Source organism: Pinus tabuliformis, chromosome 7, assembly GCF_031772625.1.
Source record: "Pinus tabuliformis cultivar Carrire ecotype Pingquan chromosome 7, CPIR1, whole genome shotgun sequence".
Classification (NCBI taxonomy): domain Eukaryota; kingdom Viridiplantae; phylum Streptophyta; class Pinopsida; order Pinales; family Pinaceae; genus Pinus; species Pinus tabuliformis.
In genome coordinates, this window is record NC_142293.1 from 201,589,711 (window position 1) to 201,604,326 (window position 14,616).

At 37.2% G+C, this 14,616-nt stretch overlaps 1 non-coding gene across 1 annotated transcript; it reads left to right on the top strand.

Moving 5' to 3' along the window:
- Window positions 1-11,849: 11,849 nt before the first annotated feature.
- Window positions 11,850-11,936, top strand: TRNAM-CAU (transfer RNA methionine (anticodon CAU)). Its single transcript is given in 2 exon segments — window positions 11,850-11,887; window positions 11,901-11,936. It is a non-coding gene; the product is annotated as a tRNA-Met (tRNA).
- Window positions 11,937-14,616: the final 2,680 nt, after the last annotated feature.

Below are 14,616 nucleotides of genomic sequence, written 5' to 3' on the forward strand. Positions count from 1 at the left end.
AATGTGCATCTGTTAACATGACCCAACTCTCTTAATCATATTCCTAGTTGTGTGATGGTTGTTTCTGAGTTACGACAAGTTTATTACGTGGTTCTTATCGCTACTCTTCATAACTACCAAAATTCAAAATTGGTTTAAGGTATACCTGAAGGAGTTAATGTGATTAATCTGTCCACATAATTAGTGTACCGATATTATGAGAAAACATGATTTGTTGTTGATCACAACTAAAATATCATAAATGGCAACCATAACTAAACAATATAGATGGGTGAACATATGTTCCGTGACATAATTATTTATCTTGGTAAAGAATATAAGCAGCGTTTCTCTAGGAAAAATTGTTCATGTTGTTGTGCACAGAGTGAGAATGATTTTTATAATTGCATGCATCTTTTCATTTGCTTATGTATTGGACAAAGATGTTGGGTGAGATGTTGATTTCCTAGATGGCATCGGTTAACTACTTTAGACACATCCAGCTTAATTACTTCAGATACATTTAGACTTTGTTGCAATTATTTTACGAAGGCTTTTAAATAATAACGGGAAACGCTCTTGCCCATGGACCTTGGATAAACAGTGATTGGGTGTTCTGTTAAGATACTCCTTGATATGAAGTCACAGTTCAATTCCCCGCCCCAATTTTGGTGAAATATTGGGCATGATGAAGATATAGTCTTGTCAAGCTTACAAAAAAAAAAAAACTTACAAAAAAATTGCATTACATAAAAGCTTCCTTAGTACGACTTCCCTCATTCCATTTTCTATATAAAAATTTAAGCGAAACAAATTGCTTTCCCATAAACACCCTCACTTCCCAGTCATTTAGGATTCTAGGCCTGTTCAAATCAACGTTTCCAATTAAATTATTAGACGAACAAGTCTTGTTTTGATGGTGTGTATAGGAGGTATGTTACATCACAAATGTCATCACACTTGCTAGGTCTTCATTTAGCAAATAAATTCTTATGTTGGACTCTAAACCCAATTAATATTGTTCAACCTTTCGATTAATGGGGGCACTTGGGTCAAGTGTGGGGTGGCATGTAATATGTTATTTTTTATAAGAAACATGTACTTATGCCAAATATGTTGACCTTGAACACCTCAAACTCAATGTTGTCTTTCGAATTTATATATATTATACTAAAATGATCTTGGATGTTGCTTTGTATGAGGCCTATAATTTGAAATTTATCTTACGTGTCAAATAGAAATTTGATGACAATCATTTGATTTTCGTGCATGTCACTTTACATTTTATGTAGATTCGTGAGTGTCAATTTCTTTTGTTGTTATATGAAAATTTTGTATAACAATTGGGAGGTAGGCTTGAAAATAGTCATCCTTAGAAGAAGAAAGCACAATCACTCACTAGTTTAGCTCTAATGCAGCAGAAATATATGAAGGTTCAAGTAATTCTTAGAAACCACAGCTTCCTAGAAATGAGACTCCTAATAAAATGTTAGGTAAATGGGGAAGGTACAACACCTAAAAAATGATATGTGGAATAATATGACAGATATGACAAACCCAATATATTAAGTAATCAATATTTAAAAAAATATGTAATTATAGAACTTAAATTTTGCATCCTTGCATGCTATCTAAGGCATGTTTGGTTATTTATAATTGTTTGTTTCACATATATAAATATCCAAAAAAATAAATAAATAAAATTTGAGAAATACTTTTTCAAACCTTTAAGAATGCAATCTACAATCAACCATATCTCTTTCATTTACTAATGGTGAAGGTTCTTCTTTCTATTACCTAGTGGATGTGTAAGCTTCCCGGTTGAATTTGATCCTTTCTATTTGCTACGAAAACGAAATTCCGAACTCCACACTCTCTCGCACTCCAAGACTAGGTTTGCTTTGTAGCACAAGTCTTGGTCGAGAACACAATTCCTCAATTGGCTACTTAACCCACGCCTTGAGTCTGATCCCAATCACTATCGAACTCTACACTGTGTGGGCCATAGCCCCAACCGCAAACCTAGGCGGCAAAATAGTCCAAAAAATAAAACCTAAACGTTATACAAGACAATGTTGCACACAGGACTTGATCAACAGTGGAAGGTTTATGCAAAGATCAACGGTCTTGATCTCATCGGGTTGCAAACTTTGACCCAAACCTTGGCTAGCCTAGAACCCAATGGACCTCTGCTTATGTAGCCAATAGTACTATCAGGTGCATGACAGGGTCTTAGGCGGCTCCATCTTATGGAACCTGATGGCCAATAATTGAGCAAGCATTCAATGGCCGGAATCAAGTCGCGAACGATCTACGACTAAGGTTGAGTGCGCCTCATTAAAATTATAGTGGGAAACCTAAATACTTGGACCTCAAATTTATGGTTTGAGGTTTTTCTTAAACTTGACCCTTTATACATTTCAAAAAAAGTTAGGTTTAAAAAAAACAAGATGTGGAACATCAAATTCCAGGCCTACTCTGTAGTGTTTTATGTTTTTAATTTTCTTGTTTCATAATAGAAATGATTGCCTTGACCATCAAAGCATAGTACATTGTCCCTAAACTCGAATTTTAATTAGGTCTTTCTCTGATTTGACATGCATGAGTTAATTATGAGTGAATCTTCAGTTTACTAATTGATCAGTGGTGGTTACACCCCACTACTGCAGGTTACACCTCACTGTTGGATCTCCCATTAATTCTCCATTAGTTGGAACTAGTTTAACTGACTTTAACTCAGTTAAACTGAATTAAATAATTACAACTCAAAACAAACTCAACCGGAGCTCCTAAAATGTATGACACACTCTACATAATTCAAGTTAGACCCTCAACTTGAATTGGCTGAGACAACTAAGTCAAATTAACTTAGTTAACTATTACAAGTTGTCATGAGATGTATAATTACAATTTAATTCAAAAACAAAATTAAATTAGGATTTTCTTGTTGCATTTTAAATATTGTTGGACAAGAATGATGCTAAGAATGAAATCTTGATGGTGTTTGATGATGCGGTTGTGCAGTTGTACGATATTGAAAAATGACTTATGAGATTGGAGGTTAAGGAAGCTACATTTCCTAGCCCTAGCAACTCTCATTGGGATAAGAAAGTTGTGATTATGGTTGATACCTCTGTTTCCACCTAGTTTCTATGTTTGTGCTCCTTGTAGTGACTCTGCTTTCTATTTGTCATCGATTAGGTAGCTAGGATCTAGTTCTAATTAATGATTTGGGTAGACATAGAATCCAATTTTTGAATTCTACTACTATTTATCATATGCCCTAACAATCCCTATGGCCCAAGTTTCATCTTTGTTTAACTTTGTCAATGCTATGGACAAAAGTCTTCGACTCTTCTCTAGGCTAGTTTCTAAGTGGCAAGTTGAGGAGGAGCCATAACCAATGGATATATGTACACAAGGGCTTTACTCGGATGCAATACCATACCACATGCATTCATATTGGGGGATATATATTGAGGAAAAAATGACAAAATATATTGAGCATATAATAGGGGGTAAAGAGTTTTTTTATATTGGGAGGTATAAAAAATGGAGCTCAAAGTTAATGAAAAATATAAAAGGATATACAAAATGTTAATAATAAAATGGATAACTAAAATATCTAGTGAAAGTAGGGGTTTTTTAACTGGGAAGGAATATTGGGTTTGTATTGGTAGAGGGTTAAATAATGTGATTTTAGAGGGATTTTCCAATATATAGTGAAATTAAGGGTATTGTTTAGTATGTCATGAAAGCACATGATATGTCAGAGGTTCATTGTGTGAAGCCCCCATGTATATGTAACTGCTTAGAATGAATGAATACAAGTTTTAATAGAATCTCTAGAGCCTTTGAAATGATCAAGAAAAGGAAAAAAGAGGTGAAAGAGACAAGCTAGAAACTATAATAAACAACTCATCCCTCTTATCTATTTAGGGCTTACAACAATCATAAGTCGCAAGACAACGTAGAACAAAGTTTAGTATCATTTGAGCCACATTGAATTAGCAAATTATTATAGGATTCTTTATATGAATGTACTAATTTTATGCACACTAGTTCACTCGAATGATAGTGATGAAGAAAATAAGTTTTACTTCACTAAGCCTACCTAAGCAAGAGGTAACCACAATTTCAATAAAGATGGAAAGAGAGAAATTATAATGTGTGCTTCTTGATGAATCTTGAAGTGTTGAATGGATAAGAAACAAGAGGATGCTAGCTACATGAATCATGCACACATGACAAGAAAACAAGCTTTATTATTCTACAACTAACAAATCTCTAGATCTCTAGATCTCTAGATCTCTAGATCTCTAGATCTCTGTAACAACCCTTGATGACCCTACTATTGTGAACATAGTAGTGAAGGCCACACTAGCGTGGAGACAACCACAAGCAGTCAAAACATAAATTAATAATTCATATTAATTAATGCAACTAAAGGTTGTACTATGTTACAAAACTTTGGTCTGAGGGAAAATTGCCAGATTCCACTCATTACCCTATAATGCCATACCTTTATCCACTAAAAAATATCCAAATGTAACTATTAATCATGTTTTTAAACACTCAAAAAAAATTAATTAAAGCTTAACCTTATTTATTAAACATCACAATTAATTAAATTTATTCTTAATTAATTATGTTTAATTAATTAAAATTATGAGAAATCATAATTAATTGTACTTTTAATTAATTATAATAATATGAAAATTATTAATCCATTTAATTAGTAGGTAAATATGAATCATGACGACTGAGTTAATTGTGGAGGCAATGTATGTTGTCATGAATTTCAATAAATCTTAATGAATTAAAAATTACTAATGAATGTGGAATTACCCCATTATCATTTTATCTCCTTGGCACTGTCGGAGCTCTTGTCCTAAGCCTCTAGTATGTAATTCTGATTAATTAAAGAAGAAGACAATCATATTTCCTGTGTGCATCTGCTAACACGACCCACCTCTCTTAATCGTATTTCTAGTTATGTGATGGTTGTTTCTGAGTTATCTAATGACATATTGAGTGGTTCATATAGCTACTCTTCATAACTACCAAAATTCAAAATTGGTTGAAGGTATACCTGAAGGAGTTAATGTGATTAATCTATCCACATAATTAGTGTACCATTATGAGAAAACATGATTTGTTGATCATAACTAAAAGTTTATAAATGACAACCATAATTAAAGAATATAGATGGGTAAATACATGTTAAGGCGTAGTTATTTATGGAGGGAAATAATATAAGAACTATTTCTCTAGAAAAATTGTTCAGGTTGTACACAAAGTGAGAATGAATTTTATAATTGTATGCCTCTCTTTATTTGTTCAAGTAGGGGACAAAGATGTTGGGTGAGATGTTGATTTCCTAGATGGTCTCGGTTAACTACTTTAGATACATCCAGACTAATGACTTCAGATACATCTATTGTTGCAATTATTTTACCAAGGCCCTTAAATAATAATGGGAGAAGCTCTTGTCCATGGGTCTTGGATAGACGATGATTGGGTGTTCTGTTAAGGTACTCCTTGATGTGAAGTCACCAGTTCAATTCCCTACCCTGATACGGGTGAAATATTGGGCATGATGAAGATATAGTCTTGCCAAGCTTACAAAAAAAAAACTTACAAAAGGATTGCATTACATAAAAGCTTCCTTAGTGCGTCCTTCGTGCGACTTCCCTCATTCCATTTTCTATATAAAAATTTAAGCAGAACAAATTGTTTTCCCATAAACACCCTCACTTCCTAGTCATTTATGATTCTAGGCCTGTTCAAATCAACGTTGCCAATTAAATTATTAGATAAACAAGTCTTGTTTTGATGGTGTGTATAGGAGGTATGTTACAGCGCAAGTGTCGGCGCACTTGCTAGGTCTTATTGAGAAAATAAATTATTATGTTGGACTCTAAACTCAATTAATATTGTTCAGCCTTTCGATTAATGGGGGTAATTGGGTCAAGTGTGGGGTGGCATGTAATACACTATTGTTTATAAGAAACATGTACTTATGCCAAATATGATGATCTTGAACACCTCAAACTCAACGTTGTCTTTCAAATTTATATATATTATACTAAAATGATCATGGGTGTTGCTTTGTATGAGGCCTGGAATTTAAAATTTATCTTACCTGTCAAACAGAAATTTGATGACAGTGATTTGATTTTTGTGCATGTCACTTTACATTTTATGTAGATTCGTGAGTGTAAATTTTTGTTGTTGTTATACGCAAACTTTGTATAACAATTGGGAGGTAGGCTTGAAAATAGTCATCCTTAGAAGAAGAAAGCAGAATGACTCACTAGTCTAGCTCTAGTGCACCAAAAATATATGTAGGTTCAAGTAATTCTTAGAAACCACAACTTCCTAGAAATGAGGCTCCAAATAAGAAGTTATGTAAATGGGGAAGAGACAACACCGAAAAAGGGATATAAGGAATAATATGACAAATATGACAAACCCAATATATTAAGTAGTCAATATCTTGAAAAATATGTAATTATAAAACTTAAATTTTGCATCCTTGCATGTCATCTAAGCCATATTTGGTTATTTATAATTGTTTATTTCACATATACAAATATCCATAAAGAATGAGAAATACTTTTTCAAAACCTTTAAGAATGCAATCTACAATCAACCATATCTCTTTCATTTACTAATGGTGAAGGTTCTTCTTTCTATTACTTGGTGGATGTGTAAGCTTCCTGGTTGAATTTCATCCTTTCTATTTGCTACAAAATCGAAATTCTGAACTCCACCTTCTCTCACACTCCATGACTAGGTTTCCTATGTAGCACAACTTTTGGTCGAGAACACAAATCCCCAATTGGCTACTTAACCCACGCCTTGAGTTTGAGCCCAATCATTATCGAACTCTACACTGTGTGGGCCATAGCCCCAACCGCAAACCTGGGTGGAAAAATAATCCAAAAAAGAAAACCTAAACGTTATACAAGATGAGATAATTATATTTATGTCCAACTAATGACCACAAAGTAGGTCAAAGAGACTGTTGAGTACACTAATGTATATACAAAGCGGGAGAACCAAACGGTCTCTTATAAAAAGATACAATGCATGAAGTAAATCAACGTCTGGCTATAGCGGAGAAGATACAAGACCTAATAGGTTTGAGGATCAAACCCATCTCTCCTAACATCTGAGGCTGAATGAATAACGCTGAAGAAACTCAACAATGTCTGTTGGCCTAGTGAAGAGCCAATGGCAAGTGTAGATTGTCCACTAAATCATGTCCTAGGGTGGTTCACAGGCTGCTGAATGCTAGAGGACCTAGTCTGTCTCCCAGGAACGGATCTGAGACGGAACTGCTGCTGATCTCATGTAGAAGGGTGAGGTCCCACGGATCCTCACTGATATGGAGTCTGGATACGCATTGGTATCAATCGATCTCTTGGTGCCCCTGTCTGAAGGTAGTACCCTGAAAAATGTCGTGATCCTTTGTGTGGGGTCTGGTCTGATGGGAGGCTGAAGAATATGGTACCTGAAAAAGTCGGCAAGGGTCCGAGAATCTCTGAACAAGCAATGAAACCTTCCTTTGATCTCGTAGTAGACAGGGCATCCAAGAATGAAGTGCACCTCGGTCTCCACTTCCTGTAAATGACTTACCTGGCAAAGTCTATCTAGTCTATCCACTTGGTGGTCTGTCTCTACCTAGAGTCTATGAGAACCTACTCTGAACTGGCCTAGAGGAATGCGAAGAGCATGCATCCAATGGTGAAACATATACTGGGGTTGAACAATGAGCCAATCTCTCAACTCCAAGAAGCGCTCAACATAGAAGGCCATCTTTGGGCACAACCCTCCTGGAGGATTGACCCAGGTGACCTAGACGAACTACCTGTAGATGTCCTCCCTGATGATCTTGTTTAGCTCATGTTTAGTAGGTAAAAGGTGACCAGGAGCATCTAAGGAATATCGGAAAGGAGGGATACGATCCAACTGAATTCCCACTGACTCTAAGAGGTTTGAAACTCCTGTAAACCAACATCTGGCTCAGCCTGAGGGGGTAGAATGGGAAATAGTCTCAAAGGAGCAATATGCCAAGTAAGGATAATGGTCCCTACTCTTTATTGAGTTTTACAAGCCCTAGACACGATGCAAGAATGAAACCAATCTGAAGACCGTCTCAAGCCGAAAGGGCTGAGCTCCAAACTCTGCAAGGATGATGTGTTGTGGCACTGTCAGTTTGCACCTAATGATGCGGCGGAGAAGAAGAATCTGGACTCTCTCAGTTGAAGCCCAGTCTGACTCAAGTAAAGACGGTCCCCAAATCTATGAACCATATAGAACAGTGGGAAGAATCAAGGTGTCCATGAGGCTCATCTTGGATGAGATGTCCTCGAAGTGATGTTGAAAGCACTATCTCTCGAGAAGGGCTAAGGATCCATATCCTTTGTTGATCCGAGGCTGAAGCGTTGGTCGCAAATTGAGTGGGGCCCTGAAAATTGCACCCCGAAGTAAGTATACGTGCGGGTGATCTCAATCTCCTCCCCTTTGAATAGAAAGTGAAGGTTTGAGGTTCTCTTCACCCCGTTGAAGATCATAACCTTGGTTTTACCTAGGTTGACCGTCAACTATCGATGGTCACAGAACAAAGCTAAGGCATCCAGTGGCCTTTGTAATCCTTCTGGGGATGAGGAGAGGAGGACCAAGTCGTCAGCAAAGAGTAGAATAGATATCAAAACCTGGTGAAGAAGGTAGCCATCAGTGTCCTAGATATGCTCGTGTAGAAATGCTTCCAGCTCATCAATATAGATCCCAAACAAGGTAGGGGACAATGGACAACCCTGTTTAACCCCAATAGTGCTTCGAATGAAATCAGACATCCCATGGGCTGCGTGAAGACAACCAAGAACGGACTCATATAGGCGCATAATAGCAGTCAATAGGGTTGCAGAAATGCCAATATCTCTGAGTCTCTAGAGCAAGGCCTCCCTCATAACAGAGTCAAAAGCTTTCCGAAAATCTACAAAACAACAGTAGACTTTTGAAGAGCGGTGTCGTGCCTCCTCAATCATGGCACGAAGGGTGAAAATGTGGTCAATGGTCTGATGATCCAGTCAAAAACCTGCCTGTCCCCTAGCTCTGAGTTGTCTCTGCTCAAGGTTACTGGAGAGTTTCCTATGTAGAATAGTGGCATACAACTTCGAGAATGTGTGACCCACCATGATTTTTCTGTAGTTATTGGGATTTGAGATGGGACCTGATTTGTGGATCGGATGGATGATGTGGTGTGCCTATGTTGGTGGAAAACCTTCATGAACTACATGGTTGAAGAGATCAGCCAAGTAGCTAACCAAAGCACGGAAACCGTGCTTACTCTGCTTGGTAGCCTTCCTCATCGGTTGCTTTGCTGTTGTTCATCACCCAAATGGCCTCTCTAATATCTCTGTCTGAGAATAGGTAATAGGAAGAGGGTGGGGAGGTAACATGAATTTGGGCCTGCTGGGGAATATCATAAAGGTTGAAGTGTGAGAGAATATGGATGTAGGGTCGAGGTCAGGTGGAATAGGGGATCGTCGGAGAAGGATGGTACGCCATAATTGTTTAGGGGAATGGACAAGGAGAGCATAAAGTTCTAGTCTTCTATGGGAGACAAAGAGTTGTTTCTTGTGACGAATGAGACGATGATAAGAAGCTTTGAGTTCGGAATAGGAGGGTTGAGAGTGGGTCCATGGGACTAGATCAACGGTCTTGATCTCATTGGGTCGCAAACTTTGACCCCAGCCTCACTAGCCTGGAACCCAATGGACCTCTGCTTATGGAGCCAATAGTGCCATCAGGTGCATGAGAGGGTCTTGGGCGGCCCCACCTCATGGAGCATGATGGCCAATGATTCGGCGAGCAATCAATGGTTGGAATCAGGTCGTGAATGATCTACGACTAAGGTTGAGTGCGCCTCATTAAAATTATAATGAGCAACTTAGAGACTTGGACCTCAAATTAAAAGTTTGAAGTTTTTCTTAAACCCGACTTAGGTCAAATTCAAGCCATGCTTTGTAGTGTTTTATGCTTTTTAATTTTGTGCTTCATAATAGAAATGATTTCCCTGTGTAAACGGTACATAGCTGTGTTGTACATATATAGATTTATTTTTAGAACTCTTTTGTGCTTGCCTTGTCTATTAATTGTTGTAAATGGTACATAAATGCGTTGTACATGTATATATTTTGACGTATGGATTTATTTTGAGAAATCTTTACTACACGTTTATTCTTTTAATTTTTACTACACGTTTATTCTTTTAATTTTTGGTCATCTCTGGACATTTTATGCTTCTCTCATGGCTTTGTGCTTTATGCTTTATGAGAGAAGAACTATATTTTTGATTGGACTCGGTTTTAATGCACAATGAGGCAATGATATGTTAATCACAAAATAGTTTGGTTGGATTTGGTTTTAATGCACAATAAGACAATGATAGGTTAATCACAAAATAGTTTAGGTGTTATATTTTATTAGTGAGTTATACATAATTTACACATAATCTATAGTATTTCTGATTCTCATTCTTCAGATTTATTAGCTCTTGAATCTTCTCCACTAAGACCAGATTTTGATTTATTTCATGCATTGTATCTTTTATATTCAGTATACTCAATAGTGCCTTTGACTTACTTTGTGGTCATTAGTTGGACATAAATATAATTATCTTATCTTATCTATAACTAATTGGTGTTGTCCATCTTATATATTTTCACTCTTGGTTGTTCCTATTCCCATAGTTCAATAAAATACCATTGGTGATGATGGCTTGATTTTATTTGGGCCCACACTTTCTCTCTAAGATAGCGGTTTTTAAGGTAGAAATGGATTCAGCACTATCAAAAACCTTGAACCTTTGGAGAAGCCAAAATCCTGAATCTAAAATTTAGATATGTGAGAGTCCTTAAATAGTTTTTTTAACGTAGAAATAGATTCAGCACTCTCAAGAACCTTTGGGAAGCCAAAATCCTAAAGGTTGACACTGGTAACCCAGATTTTCCAAAAAATTTTACTGTATTTTCCCACATTTTCCCACACTCTCCATGGAATTTTTTATTATTCTCGGAGCAAAATTGTCACCGATATAGATTACTCTGACCATAAAACGGTTAATGGCAGCACTATCATAACCACCCACCTGCAACATGTCAATGCGATTTACTCTTACTATAAGTCCTTTGGGCAGACCTGGATTTACTATTACCAAGTCTTTTGGCATAACCTTTAAGGAGAGGAGACATGCTCTTGAGAACTGGATTTACTCTCACTGAGTCATTTTGGCAGACTCTTGAAGGGTAAAGAGTAGAGCCAAAAAGCACAGAAGGAGAGGATGATGAGGCGGCCTCCAAATCATTTAAATTTCTTCCGCATTGGTAATTCGCCTTACAAATCCCAAACAATACCTTTGCAATTTTTACCTCTTGTTCTGCGATTGATGCGGACACCTGCACGGTTAAAATGACATCGACTCAGAAACCAAACAGAGTCTTGTTCTGCGATTGATGCGGACACCTGCACGGTTAAAATGACATCGACTCAGAAACCAAACAGGATGCCGGTGGTAATCCACAAAAAAACATTCAATTTTTGAGGTAAAACGCTTCGAATCTTTCCATTGCAACTAGGAGGAGATGACGTCTTCGCTACAGAAAAGAAATGTGAAGCTATGGTGGCAACTTCTGTAATAAACGGGGTTGATGATGTCACCTAATGAGCTTTCTTCAAGAATGCCGTTTATACAAGAAGCACAGTGAATCAAAATGAAATGACACTAAAATCAATGATACACAAGAAAACCATACCTTTACAGGTTTAGCTGGTTAATTCACTTGCACTTTACATCACCAGGGGTGGTGGCGCAGTTGGTTAGCGCGTAGGTCTCATAGCTTAACTGAGAAATCCTGAGGTCGAGAGTTCGAGCCTCTCTCACCCCAACTATCATTTTGCCTACTAGACTGAGTAATTATTGTCACTGGTAAAAATGCCAAACAGTTTGTGCGGTGCATTCTCTGAAAATTGTTAATGAGCGGGCAGTGTTACGCATATCCTGTTATGAATATGCTACCTCAAAGGAAGGTCGGTCATGTCCCTCAGCAAGCAAGACGATCGGGGAGCCTAGAAGGGGGAATGTCAGGGATCAGAGTGCCAATTCGAGCCGCAGAGACTTCGGGGCAATGCCGCCATCTCAGGAACAGCGGAGAAAGCAGCAAGTATATCTGGCATGTGCCGAAGCGCTGGAGGGCATCCGATGCCCGAAAGCGTACCATGAAATTAAATCTATACCGAATCTAACTATATCTCCTAAATCCTGAAAATATGAAGAACTAAAATTCAAGAATCAAGAAAGACAGTTGAAATCAATCAATCGCATACATGAAAATAAAATCAAATACAAGAAAATACCCCCCAACTGGATTGGCACCTGGCTATTAACCATCTCAAGCAATGAACTAAATGTCCCCGATGAATATGCTACCGAAGCAGCTGCCTGCTTCCAAGGAATCGAACCTGCACGGGAAAGCCCATTTAAACTATATTCATAAACACAACACTAAATAAATCGTCGACAGCAGGGTTCGAACCTGCGCTGACAAAAAGCCCAGCAGGTTTCAAGTCTATCTCCTTAACCAATCGGACATGTTGAAATAAAATGTCTCTTTGACAATGAATGATAAACATTTCCGGAGATTAATTCAAATCTATTTCCTTCTTTATCAACATAATATTATATGACATGCCTTTATTCACCTTATTTCAGTTTTATAGATTTGAATTATTTATTATTTTTCTTATATTCATATTATTATTTTTCCTTTAATAAAATATTATTATTATAAAATAAAATAAATCTAAATATCTTTTCACACACATATCGTTTATATTTATATTTATATAGATTAACATAGAAGAACAACAAAATCTAACTTCTCATCAATTAATTGATGTTGTAATTTTTAAATAAGGTTGTTTTCTAAAATAAAGAATCATTGCATTAGTACCATCAACATGGTTTTTTCTTATATTTGATTAATAATTGCATTAGTACCATCAACATGGTTTTTTCTTATATTTGATTAATAATTTCATCAGAGGTAGAGATGACATAGGAGAGGGGTTTGCAGTACCCACTAGTGGTTCACGAGTTCAAATGTGGGCTGTAAAGTCAACATGTGCTTTTGACGAGCAAACCATGGACGAAATCAAAGAATAGTTGAAGGATGTGGAAGAGGATGTTGTGGTGGAATGGGCATACATGCCATACTCTGAGGTAACAACATCCCTGGCAGCTTGCATTCCTAACAGGTAATGCATGTAAAAAACTAATCCAATACCTACACACAATGTAACTCTATTACAGAATGAAGACACTCTTAAGCCGAGTCTTATTGGACATAAACGATGCTAAGAATGAGATTCATCAGCTATGCATGATCAATGTGTGGTTGATCATGGTGTGCGAGACAACTCGTTGTCGCAGAGGTATAGATGACAGAGGAGGAGGGGGTTGGGGTACCACTAGTGGTTCACGAGCTCAAATGTGGGCCGCAAAATCAACATGTGCTTCTGATGAGCAAACGTGGAAGAGGATGTTGTGGTGGAATGGGCATACATGTCATACTCTGAGGTAACAACGTCCCTGACAGCTTGCATTCCTAATAAGTAATGCATGTAAACAACTGATCCAATACCTACACACATTGTAACTCTATTAGAGAATGAAGACACTCTTAGGCAGAGTCTTATTGGACAGAAACGATGCTAAGCATGAAATTTCGTATGTGTTGGATGATCTGGTTGTGCAGTTTTAGGATATTGACAAATGACTTGTGAGCTTGGAGGCTGGGGAAGCTATAATTCCTAGCCCTAATGGCTCTCACCAAGCTAAGCAAGTTGTGATTAAGGTCGGTGCCTCCCTTTCCACCTATTTTCTATGTTTGTGCTCTTTGTAGGGTCTTTTCTTTGTGATTGTCATCGGTTAGGAATCTGAGATCCGATTCTAGTTAATGCTTTGGGTAGACATGGGATCCAATTTGTGTTTTCTACTATTATTTATCATATGCCCTGACAATACCTATGGCCCAAGTTTCAACTTGTTTAATTTTGTTGATACCATGGATGAAAGGTCTCTAGATCTTCCTCTAGGCTAGTTTCCAAGTGGCAAGTTGAGGAGGAGCCAAATCCAATGGATATATGTCACTGTTTAGTATGAATGAACATAAGTTTTAATATAATCTCCGAAGCCTTTGAAATGATCAAGAAAGGACAAGAGGAGGTGAAATAGACAAGCTAGAAATTATCATAAACAACTCATCCCTCTTACCTATTTAGGGGTTACAACAATCGTAAGTCATAAGACAACATAGAACACAATTTAGTATCATCTGCACCACAACCACAATGAATTAGCAAAGTATTATAGGATTTTTCATATGAATGCACTACTTTGATGCACACTAGTTGATTGGAATGATAGTGATGAAGAAAACAAGTTTTACTTCACTAAGCCTACCTAAGCAAGACGTAACCAAGGTTTCAATAAGAGACAACTTGTAACTTGTGCTTCTTGACAAATCTCGAATTGATGAATTGATTAGCAAGAAGAGGATGCTAGCT